This window comes from Mus caroli, chromosome 5 (genome assembly GCF_900094665.2).
Source record: "Mus caroli chromosome 5, CAROLI_EIJ_v1.1, whole genome shotgun sequence".
NCBI classification, from domain to species: Eukaryota; Metazoa; Chordata; class Mammalia; order Rodentia; family Muridae; genus Mus; species Mus caroli.
Genome location: NC_034574.1, coordinates 52,942,361 through 52,958,551, shown reverse-complemented (window position 1 = coordinate 52,958,551; position 16,191 = coordinate 52,942,361).

The window sequence follows — 16,191 nt, the reverse complement described above, 5'->3', positions numbered from 1 at the left end:
CCACCATAGAAATCCAGGTGTTAAAAATGTATATTTATTACAATATGATTTTCTGCAATATTTTTGCATGTGTCAGAGAAACACAATACATTAAAGTGTTACTTATGATATTTCAAAACCATATTGAGGTTAAGAAAGCTCTTTATAAATCAGCTAGTAATCAAACTATTTTAGTGTATACAAATAAGATTATGAATATGTGAATTACTTTATAAATAGTAGAATCAGCATGTATGCATGTGTTTCTAAATATGTGGACAAAACTATGTAATGTCAGAATATACATTTGTATAAATGGAAACCTGTGTATAAATCTCTTCATTGTTATCTAGTAATCAACTGGCACACACAATTCCTTTTAATTCAATCAGATTGTGAATATAATTAACAAATGTACAGAGAATGCAATTATACAAGATAAATTACTCATGTAATACATAAAATAACTGTACTTTATTTTGAATTAAAATCAACATTTGTCTTAAAACTTGTCATAAAGTCTTAAATATATCACAAAAAAGAAAAGAAAATCAGCTAGTACAACAAACAGAAGGATTAGTTGGATTTAATTGGTACTTGCTCACATATATCCTTATAAGTGGCAAGAAAAAATGTCAACTAACATACAAAGGTAGAAATATCAAAATAACCCTAGATATTTTGTTAGCATCTATAAAACTTTGAAGACTTGGGAGGGTGACATTTAAGCTCTGAGCACAAATAAATAATTGTGAACCAAGAATTTTATTCCCTGGAAAGTTAACTTTCAAAATTGAAGGAGACAAAATATATAAAGGCAGACACAAATTGAATCAATTGTTTAAGTCCAAGGCAGTCCTATAAACAATTATTAATGAAATACTAAACAGGGAATGAGGCAGAGTAACAAAGCATCCTTTCTGAGAATGTGTGACAGTATACACTCCATGGATAGACCAGATATACAAATTAGGCCCAGAAAAGAAGCAAGTATGTGAAACACTGCAACCCAGAAAAGTCTCAAATCTAATATAAGGGAAGCAAAAGAAACACCAATGATTATATAAAAGAGAATATCACATAACAAATTCATATAACATAAAAACTCCTTTCCATATAACCTTAAATATATTGGCCAGAGCCCATGTCTAAAAAAGGTAGAATACTGAACTAGATTAACATTAATAACAATAAAAACAACAAAACCAAGAACCAACTGCATGTTTTCTCTAAGAAACTTATTATCTCATAAATATCAATAGCATAAAGTGAGAGAGGTGGATAAAGCAATTATAAACAAGCAGGTACAGCTAACCTTATATGTGATAAAGTAGACTTCAACTCAAAACTAATTAGAATATGCAAAGTGGAATATTATCTAATAATAGTGTGAAAAATTCTCAAAAATTATAAAAAAAATTAAGCAAACATTAGATCCTCAAATTTCATAAAACAAACAGTACATGATATAAAATAACAAATATCCTGAAACAATAATAGTGGTTGACTTTAATATTGTACTCTTGATTCAGATAGACAATCAAACAAAAACCAGTCAAGGAAGGAAACCATTGGAGCTAAAATATGCAATGGACAAACTGGTCCTAACAGATATATACAGAATATTCTACTCAACAGATATGAAGTATACACTTTTCTAAAAGCACATAAAGCTTTCTCCCAAATTGATCATATTATATGACACAAAGGAAGTCTCCATAGACCCTGAATCTAGTTTGTATCAGCAATTTTGTTATATCAACACATGCTGGGATAACAACAGAAAGTAAAAATACTTTAGAGATGAAATGATATATTTTAAAATGATCAGAAATGAGGCAAGAATATTTTTAAATCCTAGAAAAAAATAATTTCTTTCCATGATCTATTGTTATAAGAAAGAAATTACATGTGATTACCTTATGGCAACCTTCACATTTTGAGAAGATTTGAAAGGTAGACCAGGTCTGTGATTGACAATAGAGATAATTGCAATGATATGCAATAGGACATTGATGTAGTATACAGATTCACAATAGCTTAAAATGAAGTAATTATTGTTATAGATATGTTCAAGAATAAACAATGTTTCTGGCATACTTTCTGAAAATGATAGCAAGGAATGCAGAAAAATACAGTTTGCCGTTACTCTTTCATAGAATAAATACAGAGTTAAGTTACAAATGTCAAGGAATATGGACTGCTATTCTTAGAAAGGGACTGTTTATTTGTACATTTTTGCTTTTCCTTGTTGGGTACAAGATTTTGTTTTTATCCCATGAAACCCCTACCTACAAATGATGGATGCTGCATTATTTTCCCATGCTGCTCTCAGCCTTACCCTACTTAGATAGCTAAGAAGCTTCCAACAAAGATTCACTCTGTCCTTGAAGAGAATTTATCCTACTTATATTGCTTACAAAAACCCATTATGGGGAGTTTGGAATAATTCCAACTTTTTTATATGCAATGAGAGTGCACAGGTGTACAGAGAATGAGAAGAATTCATTAAGCACATTATTGGATCTTTTTTTAAATAGTGTAAGTTCAATTCATGAGATGCAACAAAACAAAGCTTTTCATCAGACAAGAGGGCTTGCCTTTACATCTTTAAAAGGTGAAAGAACAAAGCTGACTGACTGAGTGGTATACAGACAAGAAGAACAGTCTCTGTGTTATTACTAATTGGAATTTGACTTATATTTTTACCTACATTTTAGTTAACCTGTTTAGTGAAAAAAAATGATCCAAATGTTGCATCTAACTTTTTCTACCCACATCTAAGTGCTGGGAATGGGCCAGGCTACCAGCTCCCACCCAGCTTCCCTTGAATCAATGAATAAAAGACACACACACACACAGAGACACACACACAAACACATGGTTGTTCAATTTCACATTGCCTTCTTGGCACAATTGCTGAGCATTATTAAACTCCCACTGCTAGCATGCTTTTACCAATAATCTTAGCTCTACACCTCTTCATCCGCCCTAAACTTTAGTTGCTCTGTTACTTCTAGGCCCTGCTGGACACCCCAAATCACAACCTGTAGGAGTGGCCTGTGTGGTCACATCTAATGAAATCTCACATGACTGGTCAACTTTTCTCCATCAGAAGCATGGAGAATCTGTCTTTCTTTTCCTTGCATCTCTCTACTTGAATTCAGGAAACTGGAAGTCCAACTTATCCTTTCTCCCTAGCAAGTGGCCCATGGTTTCTTTACTGACAGACCAAGAACCAGTTAGAGAACACGAACTTAGCATCAGAACCACCCTTACATCCAAACACATGGTTATTAAAATCATGCAATAAAAATGACATAATCACTTAGTTTTAAGTAAAGTCATATGATAAAAAGGAAGTACCCTGTTCCACTTTCACTGGAAACCTGATGGGACTTAAATTCTTCATGAAAGCATACCTCTATGTGTGTGTAAGGGTATTTTTAGAAAGGTTTAACCCTTAGTTTGTGGTATATGATCAGGAAGAAGAAAAAAGGAAGAAAGTCAACTGAGCTGAACAATGGTTTCCATCTCTAATTCTTGACAATAGATTCAGTGTGACATTCTCAGGCTCCGGTCTTCATTGTCAGATGTTCTGTTAGCATTTTCTTCAAATTCCTCTGAAAGTTGAAAAGTGCACATTTTACTTCAGATCAATTTCTTTACTCAATAGATCCTTAGAACAATATACTCAATGTGAAAGAGAAAGTACTCAGCCAACTGGGTTTTAAAATGCAGCTATGACAGAATGTAATAAACACAGAGGCAGAGATGTATAGTATGGTTTCTAATCCATCAATGACACAAGTGAAAGTAAATCAAGCAAAGAAAATGTAAATGTGTTGATTTAGGGTCTGCTATTTTCAAGAGGTGGTCAAAGATGAGCACCATTTTTGAAGTTACTTTTAAGGATTAGTCTGATTCCTGAATATTGGAGATGGGATCAAAGAGCTGTGTGTAAGCTCACATGATAGTCTCTGTAGCCTTTATTAATTAAATAGCAATAATCAATTTAACATTATTTTAGTACTTAGGATATCTTTAATAGTATGCATGTAAAAGAGCAATGTAGTTAATTATTGTCATTTGCTTTTGTAATAAAGAGTAAGTTAATAAAATACATTAGGAATATATTTATTAAGTACATGTTATAAACATCCAAATGTAATGAAATAGTTATGGTTTTTCAGTGTATTTTATTTCACCATAACAGAAATAAGACTGTGTAGAGCTATGTATGAGGGTGTTTATGTTTACACCCACTTCTCAGGTTTGACTTCAGCTTTATTTTAATGAAATTTGTAAAAATGTCTTTAATTGTATAATACAGAGAATGTTTCTACAAAGTGGCACTCTTTAGACACAGAATGATAATGTCATGGCAGAGCTGGGAGGTGGTAGAGTAATGAATTCCTGTGGATGATTTTGTTTTAACGTTCATCTGTCCTCAGAATTCTATTTCACTTCTAGAATTGATAGTCATCTATTTGAAAGAAGGAAGTACCTGTTAAGTATGCCACAGCACATGGCATCTGTATTTAGAAATATTTGGTAAATAATAAAAACAAATAAATTGTTTAAGGTCGTTACATGATTTTTCAAAAATAATATTCTCTGTAACATACAAAATTTCCCACTTTTGCAATAAGTTAAGTTTGTAGCAAACTGAGAGTGCTTCTTTTTACTCTATAATAGAATAAATTGTGAAATGGTAGCACAATTTGCAGATGATTGTCCAGTGGAATAATCCAGGAGCTTTATTTTATGGCTAGGTGGAATTAATTATTTGTGGAATATTCTGAATCAATATAGTAGTGATTTTCTTTTAGGATAATAAATAAACAAAATAAAATCCTTACTCTGTGCAAAACATTGTGCTCACTCTCTTTGAGTTGGAAATAGTATCAGACTATACAAAATTTGCATCTATCAGGAAGCTAAGGACAGTAAGGATGAAAATATAAGCAGCTGCATGACAGGTTGTCTATAATCAAAATATCACTCTGACCACTTCTGAAAGGCAATGTTGAACATGAGGGATTGCAGCCCTGAAAGTACAACCTAAGTGGATTGATGTAAATTAGAAAGGATGGCACTCTGAGCTTTTGAGTGACAGTTGAAACAGAAGGAAGCAGGAGAACTGCAAAGAAAATTTAAGGATGAATTGATATGGCTCTAGACACCTGTTGAGTGGTTGTACTTCCTATTTTAAGAGTCGATAGAAAAATAAGGAAGGATTTTGTAAGAGAAGGTAATTTTGTTTCACCTTCAAGACTGCTTATGTGAAGGCACAGAAGGAAATGGAACTATTGGCAGAAAGATCTATGCAAGTGCAGTTGTGAATGAATAAGATGGACTTCCTGGCATGCGCTTCCATTTCTGCTGCTGTGCTTCCAGGTTCCTTTTGTAATCTTTCAAGGGCAAGGTGCTCATTTCTACCAAATCAACTAGACCCAAGGCAAAAACTTCCATAGACACTAATGAAACCAGTTAATGAGGATAGAGGAAAGGCCGGCTCCACTTAAGCCCTTAAATCACTTGGACCTGTGAACTGTGCTGTGGAAGACCTTTTGAAAGAATCAGTGGATAAAGTCACACAAAAACCCAACCATACCAAACCAAGCCAAAATAAAAAAGAACAGAACAGTATGGCCGTTACAAAATATTGAAATCTGAACTCATGAAGATGGGAAAAGTATAACTGTGGCCTCAGACCTATCAGTCTGTGTATTGTTCCACTGTCTAATGTTAGGACTGGTACAGTTTATTTATAATTCACTATTGTAAAAATAATTAGTCATCACTATCAACAGAATAGTGACCATTCAAAAGGTTTTGTGCCCTTGGGATTCATCTGTACTAATTTGATATTTGTTTTGAGTTTTAATTTATATGAACAACTTCATAAAAATATGGGCTTCCATAAATACACAGACAAGGGCAGCTCAATGTTATTTCTGTCATGGCAAAGACTCTGCCATTCTAGGCTCCTGATAGAAGTATCAGAGATTGAACCTGCACTTTACATGATCTTATAATTTTATCCATTAAATTGTATTACATTCTCTTATCTCAAAGCTCTCTTGTGTCTGTCTGTCACATATCATTCAAAGGACCAACATCCTTCATCTTTCTGAAGATCTCTATCATAAAAACATAAATATCATATATCATATATCTATCTCTATCTCTATAATTATATCTATATCATCTATATAAATGAGAACTGTTTTCACCAGAAAAAAAATCTCAAAACAGTTAAGTGTTTTAAAAGTAAAGAGAATCCTTATTCTATATCACAGTGATGAAACATATCTCTTCAACACACATTTTATACATCTCAACAACTGAACAAAACTAAAGTTCATATCCCTGTAAGGACTTCAGTCAGATTTTATTAATGATGCTCAGAGGAAATCAAATGAAATCATTCTGATTACCATCTACTATAATATGCTAATATATGTTGTTCTTTTCAATCCAAGTATTAATTTTTTTTCAATTTTCTTTTTGAGACATTTCCTACATGGATAAATAAACCCAATGTTATTAGTACATTCTACAGATACTCTTGGCTTTGTAGTTTTTAATTTTGATTCATGTTTTTGCCTGGGTAAGTACAGGCAATCTTTAGTTGTTGCATGTGCTACAAATAATAACAATAGGACAGGATACTCAGCTGCATAATATGCCCACTAAGAGGGATGATATGAAGGGAATCCTGTTGAGTAACATTAAATATTAATTAGTGCCTTTCAGTTAATATATTAAAATGTGTTCTTACAAATATTATTTCTAAGCCTTATTTTGGTTTAGTTTTTTTTTCTTTAATTACATGCATTTGATCTGTTTTAGTGTTAATAAGAGCTTTCTTCCAGATAAAGAGAATCTGAATATTTACAGTCTTCAAAAGAAATGGCCACAATTTGTCGATTTCTACAAATTATATAGGAAAGGAATTGTAGGCCAGTTTCCTCAGAGATAGAAGCATTCCAAATTTACCTCCTTGGAAGGGAAACAACTGAATGAAGTCTGTGCCATTGAACAGATTCCCCAGGCCCCTCCCTGCCATAGAAGGCAATAAAAGCCGGGAGGAAGCAAAGCAAGCTGCGGATCTTTCACAGAGGCTCTCAGATAAACTGAGCTGCAAAGAAGACTGAGAGGAAGAAAGCCTCAAAGAGGACTCTGAGATGAGCGCAGCTGGCTGCAAGAGGCAGAAAGCAGCAGACTTGCTTGAGGTTTATATAGGAGTCACTTGGAACGAACACTCTCCAACCTGTACAGGGGCCTGACCACTGTGCTGTGCGGTGTGATCCAATTTTGATGCAGCTCTCTTTGAGCCATTTTTATCTTGAAAGTAGCCCCTCACCCACTTTCCTGTAAATATTGCAACAAAACTCATCGATTCAATAAATTGGACTTTGGTGGTATAAGTACTTTGGTCTGTCATGAATTCCCTATCTGGCCTCTAACTTGTGGTATATTTACCTTCCCGCTAAGGAGCTTCCTTGAGAATGGAACTTTTCCTTCTTCAGAAACTGTTACTGTTCTGTCTGACAACATAATGCCACCATAAACTGTGTATCATAGGTGTATTTTAGTCTTTAAAAAATGCCATATTCTAAATGAAAAGTATCACTTCCGTTGGGTTGCCATATATATTCTCCTTTTCCGTTTATAAAATTTAAATTTTCACATATTGAAGAAATGTATTGGTGAATATTAAGTTCTTTGGAAAAAACAAAAAATATTAGCTTAGTATATCTTGACACCATCCACCATTTGATAGGTAGTTTGTGCTATGTGAAAGCACACAGTTGAAAATGAAATTCATTTCGGTTAAAATATTTCTGAACTGGGTAGACAAAGATGACCTGAAAGACGACCCAGGAAATCTTACATCCAATAAATTTCTTTTTACAAAACTTACTTAATATGCTAGTTCTTTGGCCCCTGATACTTTTATGAACCAGTTTATTTCCAGTCTAAAAGTTTCAAGCTTGAGTTTTAAATTCGACCTACTTGGCAGCTGTTGTTGTTACTCTGTCAAATAACTCACCCATTGTCTAGGTCTCAGTGGGGGATATGTGGGAGGTCCCACAGTTTCTCTCCAGCTGTTACTTAGGCTAAGATAATGTTTTTGGTTCTGTACAACTCCCAGCATGCAGCCTGCTCCTGACAGCCTCAATAAATTCCATTTAAGCAAAATGAATTAAAAGTTGGTGTGAACAAAGTTTATAGAAAAAAACAATTAAGAACTTTTTTTTTTTTTCTGAATTGGCTTATGACTTTAGAAAGTTTCATCTTGAGCAAACCTGTCACCTTACAAGATAAAATACCACAGGCAGCTTTGCAATAGCCTGATCTTACCTTTTGCTTTTCTGAGCAAACTCGTAAAAGAGTTAGAAGGTTTGCTACAGAAATATCTGGAGCTTAAGAGCCTGCAGCATCTGTTCAGTTTGATAACAGTAGCAGCCTTCTTGGCGGCAGTCTAAACCCTAAAATCCCCGAATATACCCCAGACCTAAAATCAGTGGGGAAAAAAAAAAAGATTTGTTAAGCCACAATTTTTCAAACTTTCTAAAGAGAATAATATCGGAAAGTGAGCTATATTTGTGCATACATATACGCATGCGCACACACGCTCTCAAAAAGAAGGCTTACAAGCACAAAAGAGGGGAATTAGGATGGGATTCAAATAGCTACGTGGAAAGTGAAAGAGACAAAGTCAGAGTATTTGGAGAAAGTAACAAAAAGTGTCTTCCTGAATTAATAAGTGTAAGTCCTGGATATTTAAACCAATAAAAGAGCAGTAGAAAAATCCTTTTGAATATCTATTGCCAAGATCCATTAATAGTCACACTTTCTCATCACTAAGTTACTGCACCAATTTTGTATTCTTTGCCTATGCTAATAATACAGGGGAACTGCCTCGGTTTGTATCTCAGCTCAGTCCCTTAACAACTTCCCATCTCTCTTCCCTCGGCCTCTCAGTACAGAACAAAGATAATTGGAGCATCCTTCCCCAATGTTAAAATAGTGTTGCTTTCCTGATAAAGATGGATATCTGCTCATTACCACTACCCATCTTAACGTTTATCAAGCTCTATGAACAGACAATCTATCATTGACTTCAGTAATGTAGTCTACTCATAAGTGGCTAAAAAATTCTAACATATATAAAGTCTAAAAGTTACATTATCTTATCTATCTATCATCTATCATCTATCATCTATCTATCTATCTATCTATCTATCTATCTATCTATCTATCTATCTATCTATCTATCTAAAGATATGTATATCCTAACTTTCTTTTCTGTGCAAGAGAAAGGATGTTGCTAGGTTTAAGAAAGACCAGCACTAGTATAAGAACTGATGGGTGGTAAAGTGGGGTGAATCTGGAAATCTTGAGGGAATGGAGTGTGACCTTGATCAAAATACTTCGTATGAACTCTCAAAGTTATAATAAAAATTGCAGAGCTGGTCTTGAGTCTCTGGAAATATTTCCCATTTAGAACTTTTGCTAAAAAAGCCAGAGGAGGTCCTCCTAGCCTCTTATGAATTGGCTTTTGAGCTTCTGGAACTTTCTCTATTACTGGTAGACAACCAGAATCTCAGAGAATAACTGCTGAGTCAGTGCACACACCTTGTGAAAAGTTTGACTTATTCTTTCATGATGGCAGCCATGCTGGATAAATTTGAGTTTATTTCCTTTGCACCATTAAATCTTAAATAATTATATATATATATATATTTCCCCTTTGGGTAGGTGGCCTATACTTGGAGCATGCTCAAGTTAGCAAAGTCTCCCTTATTAGAATGCAGTGATTGTCTCTTCCAGCAGTTAAAATTGCTAATTAACACTGGGCGAGAAGTGAGATTTTATGTCCCAGTACATTGCTGGGACTTAGTTTGGTTTGGGCTTTTGCAGCTCATGCTATGGCAACTGTTGTAAGTTCTTGTGTGCCCTGCCTGAATTTGTCTGGAAGACACTTTATTTTAAGCTTCTATCACTTCAGATTCAAAGACTTCTCCATACCCATTTCTACAACCCTCTATGAGCTGTCTAGGAGGAAGGTTGTATATGTAAGTTTGAATATTTATGCACTCTCTTATTTTCTTCCTCATGTCAAAAGGTTTCCCACTTTGAACAAAAACAAATACAATTCTTATAATATACACTAAAATCTAAATCTTAGTTTACTAGAAATTTTTTTTTGTGTGAAAATGTTCATTTCCAAGCAATGCAGCAAGGACTGGTCAATATTTCTGAGTTACAAAGTGTCATTGCTTCAGTATTTAGAGCAATTGACAGCTGAAATTTATTCATTCAGGCTTATTCCATGATGCTTATCAATACTACTTTTTACCCCATTCTCCCTATTAGTGAAATCTACCGTGTCCTGGACAGTATGGAAATGAATCTTGATCTCTCCAAAATCGTATGGTCTCTTCAATAACTTTCTTAAATTCTCCATGGAAATTGAATACTTAATAAATCCAGCCAAAAACATATCAGAAACGCTTACTAAGATTTTCTTAAATTATTATTTGACAAAAGTAGCAGAGTGGTGAGAGACAATACAAATTAAGTAAGTCATATTCAACTGATCTCATTTCAACCTTCTCCAAGTAATTAATATATAGCATGTACAGAGATGTACATATTTTCAGATATGTAAACATGTATACATGTACACGAAACAAGTAATATTAAAACAAAAATGTTTTAATATTTTGCTTTGAATAGAATTTTCTTTGCCTAGGTCAAAATAAGAACTCTCCAAAATATACTTTTCCAATGAGGGAAGAAAAAGGATTTCCTGTTAGGAGACAAATTCTGTAATAATCCAAAAATAAATAAATAATAATCGGTAATTGGATGTGATGTTTCTATCCTTCTGACACACAGTATCTGCATTCTGGAGGACAAGAAAAATTAAACAGCACTAACAAGAAAATTGTAATTCAAGGTATTTTAGTGTGGTAGATTAGCTATCCAAACATTTTTACATAACTTATATGTAATAACACAGTTTAAATTTGTTTAAAATGCTTAAGATTTTGTATGTTTAATCAAGTGCTTATTTCTCAAAGTATCTAATTTTATATTTTCATATCTCTCTTGGGCTTCATCTCCCGCTGTCTTTCTTTATCTATTTTTCCCCCATGACATGAAGAAGTAAATAATTATTTTTCTTTTAAAATGGATCATGATTTCTGTACTTAAAAAAAAAGTGTTACAGATAATATGTCATAAATACCTTTAAAACTTTATTGGTTCAGGAAAGTTGTGTAGTACCAAATTTATCCTGGCACCTATCATGAATTTTTGATGTACCAAATGTTCTTTTGAACACTCATCTCGTACTTTGCATGTAGTATTTTCCATTTTCCTGTGCAGTTTGAAGAAGAGGAAGTGAAGTCACTAAACAATTTTCCTGAAGTTAAATTTGTCTTCTTATAAAAATAGGCCTAATTATTGCTTGGATATAAAATGTACAGAACTAACAAGAAACTTTATATAAGTACCTTAATTTGTGAAGTAAAAATTAAAAAAGTGTTTTATTGTCAAAGTTCCATCATTAGGAACCTGAATAAATCACTTTTAAAGATTTCAACAATGCAATCATGCAAAATTCTTGACTATGTTTCAAATATTTTTATATAAATAAATTATTATTTTAAGGAAAGTAAAAACAATTTTTGCATTAAATTTGGCAATGGTAAAAGACAGAAGGTTGCATTCTTAAAGTTGAAACATATTTTTTCCACTTTCTTGTTATGGTTTAACAAATGGAATTTATATCCTGAATATGCCTATGCACAGCATACATACTGCAGAGATGGGGAAGAAATAGAGACTGAAGAGGAGGTAGGGGGATGGGGAAGAAAGAAATGGAAGGGAGGAAAGATGGATTGAGAGGGGAGGATAATTAAAAAAAAATAATGGCTAGTCACTATCTCATGAAAATATGAAGTAATATCAGAAGGAGAGAGTTTCAGATTTTTGTCCACAATAGGAAGTACAGGTCTTTTCTAGTTCACAAAGGAGGTAGTCAAATCCTTATGATAGTTACTTCTTCAAGAACTGGAGACTCATCAGCAGCTGAAGCAGCCTTAGCAAGGGATCATATAGAGACTGATACTGTAATCTAGAAAATTACTTAGTGCCAAGGCACAAAGTTGAGAGAATGTTAAAGCATGCCTTGTGTTCTAAGAAACCCCACTTGAGTTTCAAATGTGAGCTGAGGAGCACATTCAATAACAATATAAGAGAAATCTTCCAGAGGGAAAACCTATGAATCAATATAAAGTCATTCTTCTGTCCAGGATGAAAGGCTAAGTCTTCATTCTTTCAAGAATGCTGTATCTCTAATAAGCCTCCATTTTTTTTTTTTTATTAACCTGTCTTCATCTAACACCAGAGAAATGAGTCTTAGCATTATGTCTTAGTTAGGGTTTTACTGCTGTGAGCAGACACCATGACCACGGCATCTCATAAAGAACAATATTCAATTGGGGCTGGCTTACAAGTTCAGAGGTTCAGTCCATTATCACCAAGGCTGCAGCATGGCAGCATCCAGGCAAACATGGTACAGGAGGAGCTAAGAGTTCTACATCTTCATCTGAATGATGCTAAGAGAAGACTGGCTTCTAGACAGCTAGGAGGAAGGTCTTAAAGTCTATGGTCACAATGGCCTATCTACTCAAACAAGGCCACACCTCCTAATTGTGCCACTCCCTGGGCCAAGCATATTCAACCACCACATTTCACTTCCTGACCCCTATAGGCTTGTTCAAACAATGAGTCTATGGGGGCCATGCCTAGCCATAGTATAATGCAAAATATATTTAACCCAACTTCAAATGTCCTGATAGTCTTTAGCAGTCTCAACAATGTTAAATATCTAAAGTTCAGCTTCATCTGGGATTCATGCAATTTCTTACCTGTAATCCCCTAAAGTAAAAAATACTGGAACGAAGTAAGACAGAAAATAAGCGGGAAAACTCTAAACTCTATGTCTCCATGTCTGCTGTCAAAGTGCTCATCAAATTTTCAACTCCTTTCATCCTTGTTGACTTCAGCAATTTCTTTCTCCTGGGCTGGTTCCACTCCCTCTTAACAGCTTTTCTCAGCAGGTAATCCCATGTCTCTGGCATCTTTAATATCTTGAGTTCTCTAAATCACCTTCAACTTCACAGTTTCTAGTTCCAATATCTTGGATCAACACATGATCTTATGGACTCCTCTAAAGGGCTTGGGTCACATCTCCAGCTCTTCCTGTTATAGAAAGTTAGTTCTAGTTGTCTCCATTCCACTCCTGCTACTGTTCTTGATAATCATCCTATGGTGCTGTCATCTCCACTGCAACTAGGCTTCATTAAGAAGAGTCTTTCCTACACTCTTTTCATGGTTCCAAGCCTCAACTTCTTTGCATGACCCCTTTCACTCCTGGGTCATCAACTGTAACTGAGGCTGCACCTTCACCAATGGCCTTCCCTGACTTCTCACAGTGCCAAGAAAGGAGCACAACATTTAGTGGGTCTGTTTGGATTTGGGAGATAGCACTTTCCTAACTTGGGAGTGTTACTCAGGCCTATTTACCAAGTGACCCAGAAAGCTGCTAGCTTTGTGTCGGGGTTGGGACAAGAGAAAGATCATCAACTGGTTCAGGTAGCTATGCAGGCTGCTCTACCTCTTGTACCATATGATCCTGCAGACCTAATGTTATTGGAGGTGTCCATGGCAATGAGATGCTCTTTGGAGCCTTTGGAATGCCCATATTGGTGAATCACAAAAGTGACCATTGGGATTTTTGACCAGTGCTCTACCATCATCTGCAGACAGCCATTCTCCCTTTTAAAAACAGCTTTTGGCCTGCTATAGGTCCTTAGTAGAAGCTGAACACTTGACAATAGGATAATATGTTACCATGGCATGAACTGCCTATCATGAGCTGGGTGTTATCAGACCCTCCAAGTCATAAAGTAGGACATGCACAGCTGCAGCCTGTTATCAAATGGAAGTGGTATAATCACGATCAGACCAAGCAGGTGCTTGGTCAGACAAGTTACATGAAGAATTTGCCAACATACCTATGGTTTCTATTCCTGTGACAATGTCGTTTTCTGCCAAGCATGCACTTCTAGCCTTATGGGGTGTTCCCTGTGATCGGCTGACTGAAGATGAGAGAAGTAGAATCTGGTTACTAATGGTTCTGCAGGTTATTCAGGTACCACTCACAAATGAACGAACAGCTGCAACCTTCTGGGGCAGGCCTGACTGATACTGGTGAAGGGACATCTTCATAGCACACAGAACTTTAGGCAATGCACATTGTATTATAGTTTGTTTGGAAGAAGAAATAGCCACATGCACAATTGTTCACTGACTCATGGGCCACAGCCAATGGATTGGCTGGATCATCAGGGTCTTGGAAAGATCATGATTAAAGAATTGGTAAAAAAGACCTCCGGGGAAGAAGTATGTGGATAGCTCTCTCTAAAATGGCAATGGATGTGAAGATATTTGTGTTCTATATAAGCACTCATCAAAAGATGACTTCAGCTGAGTAGTTCAATAATTAGGTGGATAAGATGACCCATTTTGTCAGCCTCTTTTCCCAGTCATCCCAGTCATTGTCCAATAAGCACATGAACAAAGTGGCCATGGTGGCAGAGATTGTGGTTATTCTTGGTCTCAACAACCTGGACTTCTAGTCATGTAGGCTGACCTGGTTACAGGTGCTGCTGCAAGCCAGATCTGTCAACAACTGAGCCCCAGATATCGCACTATTCCTCCAGGTGACCAGTTAGCAACCTAGTCAACTACATTGGACCACTTCCTCTGTGAAAAGGACAAAGTTTTGTTCTTATCGGAGTGATACATATTCTTATTATGGGTTTTCCTTTCCTGCACATAATTCTTCTACCCAAACTACCACAGAATGATTTTTAACTACTGGAGTAAGGTCTGTTTCATAGCATCTTTCAGGTATCACTCTCTCAATATTGTATGGTTCTTCATGCCATACTGTCATTCTGCCTTCTCAACTACACATTTGAAAAAAAGGATTCAAAACATGATGATTTTTTAATTCCAAAAAAATTATAAACAGAATACATATTATAGAGAAATTGGTATGATAAAATGTATGGAATATTTTTCCTCAACTCTGTTGATGCTATATTCAAAATAAACTATATAGAAAAGAAGAAGAAAATTAAAATAAACATAAATGACTAAAAATGTTGTTTTTCCATTTCTGAAATTAGTAAAATACATATAACCACCTCACAAAGTTAACCTGTTTAATCTTTCTTCACTATCTATTGGTATGGAAAATTGAGTTTTCTCTATAAATTAAGAAAATAGACAGGAAAAGTAAAAGAATACTACAATTTTTATCTTTATTTGTTTGGAATGCTGAAAACTTTGGGGTCAAATATGTATATTAGACTAACTTTTGTGTTTATACTAAATGAAGTGCTTAGGTGACTTTATGGATAGATTGTTATAGGTAGGTGACAGATGAATAGTTAGAATATGTATATTTAAAGTTAAATAAATCATCTAATTTCCATACCATTGGTTGAGATTCCCGTATGATCAGTGATATAAAATAAATGCTTATGTCACTACCATATGGAAGAATCATAATCTGTATGTAATTTTGTATGGAGATTTGGTTTTAAGAATTCAGCAGATTTTAAGGAGGTCTGAGTATAGAGCCTGCCTGATGGTATCCATATCATCCTATAAGGAGTCCAGGAGATTAGACCAATCTTTCTCTTTCCTGTATAGGTCATAGTAAGACAGGTACCATATTAAGTCCAGGATGAGGATCCTCATGAAAACTTGGCCATATGGTGTTTTTAATCTCATCATTCTATCCACTAATACTATTGGAAATAAATTTGTGTTATTTATGTCATGCAGGCTATGATATTTTGTTTTAACAATTTGACTACTTTAAGATATAAGTCAGAAGAATATGAATCTCTTATACACTATCTCAAATCACTCTCCAAATTATTCACTTATTCGAACATGTTATCTTCCAAGAGACAAAGATGGTAAATTTATTTTCTGCCATAAAAGGTGCATATGCACTATATTCATAGCTCTGAAATTACCTAGCTACTTCTTACTCTTTAGATGATTTAGAATACACTTTCAGAGGGACACCTGCCCTGTTGTCAC